Source organism: Frankliniella occidentalis, unplaced genomic scaffold (assembly GCF_000697945.3).
Source record: "Frankliniella occidentalis isolate FOCC.00 unplaced genomic scaffold, Focc_3.1 Scaffold73, whole genome shotgun sequence".
In the NCBI taxonomy this organism is placed as follows: domain Eukaryota; kingdom Metazoa; phylum Arthropoda; class Insecta; order Thysanoptera; family Thripidae; genus Frankliniella; species Frankliniella occidentalis.
Genome location: NW_026267203.1, coordinates 397,089 through 398,601, shown reverse-complemented (window position 1 = coordinate 398,601; position 1,513 = coordinate 397,089).

The window sequence follows — 1,513 nt, the reverse complement described above, 5'->3', positions numbered from 1 at the left end:
CCCCCTCCCCCCACCTCCCACCTCAACCACTCGCTCTTTAAATATCACCAACACCCGCCTAATCTTGTTTCCAGCAGAGCGCGAACAGATCGAGCTTTCCCAGATAAAAACTGACATTCTGCACAACAAAATGCATAAGGGTTTAGTGTGTGTATCATTTTTCTCGTACCGTTCCCTTTTTTACGCGAGAAACGATACAAAACGTCGCGTTTGTATTTGTTCTGGCAGGGAGGGGAAGGTTAGTGAAACGGTCTGCAGCATCTGTTGCTTTATGAGAAGGAGGAAGAGAGCGTTAATGAAGGGAATTGCAGATTTCCCCTCGCTCGCTATGTATTCATTCTTTCGACTGCCTTCCCGTTTTATTTATCTTTTTTTTCCTCTATTTCATTTTTTTTTGTCCTTTCCCTCCCCGCAGCCCGCAGTACCGTCGCGGCGTCGGGCGGGCGGCTGCGGCGACTCACCAAGATTAATTGCCTATTACTTTCCTGGGTTTGAAAAATGCAAGTGTCCTTGTTTCCGCTGGGTGTTCGGACCGCCTTGACTTTGCCTTGCGCGCGGCCCAGCCCGGCCCGACTCGGCTCGGCTAAGTAAATGTCACATCCACTCCTGCAGTATCCTTGGCCGCCGCTAATTTTCAACACACATTCATTATTCACGGATTCCTTCTGTTTCCCCAGAGGAGAGCGCGCCTGCCGCCCGGCCCGCTATGTCCGCCGCCGGCCCCGCCCCGCCCCGCCACGCTGCGCCTTGTCCGCGGTTAACTTTATCCGCATCTCTTTCCCCTCCTTCCGTCCGTCTGCTTTTTCTTTTCCCAGCCCTCCCTCCCCCTGGTCCTCTTGGCCCGCTCCGCACTCCATAACTTCTCTGGGGCGTCCTTACCGGGCATGTCCCCGTTGGTTGGATCCCGTCACCACCCAACGGGCGCCAACTATAAAACGGTCTGGCGGTGGCAACCGTAACGATGTTGCAACCGTAAACGGTGTGGCACCCATAACGCCCCGGCATCCATAACGCCCCGGCATCCATAACGCCCCGGCATCCATAACGCCCCGGCAACCATAACGCCCCAGAACTGTAAACGGTCCAGCAACCATAACGCCCCGGCAAACCATAACGCCCCGGCAACCTTAACGCTGCGGAAACCATAACCAGAACCAACAGAGGGGAAACCTTATATCGATGAGCAAACGAATTGAAGGAGGGGCAACTTTAATGGTGCTGCTGTGGCAACCATGGTGGGGCTACAACCATGGTGGGGCTACAACCATATGGTGGTGCGGCAACCAAACCAAAGAAGGGGCAACCGACGTCGGGTGGCCCCTCTCCAGCGCTCGTGTTGACAGAAACGCACCAACGCACTGCGGGGCGGGGCGGTATGACCAGCGCACCGCAAGGCACACACCGTCTGCACACACGCACGCGCATTTTGAATCACGCGGGCCTCCATAATACAGCTATCGTCAGGGTTTACCCCCCTTCCTCCCTGTTGCCCCCCTTCTCCTTCTCCCCCCCC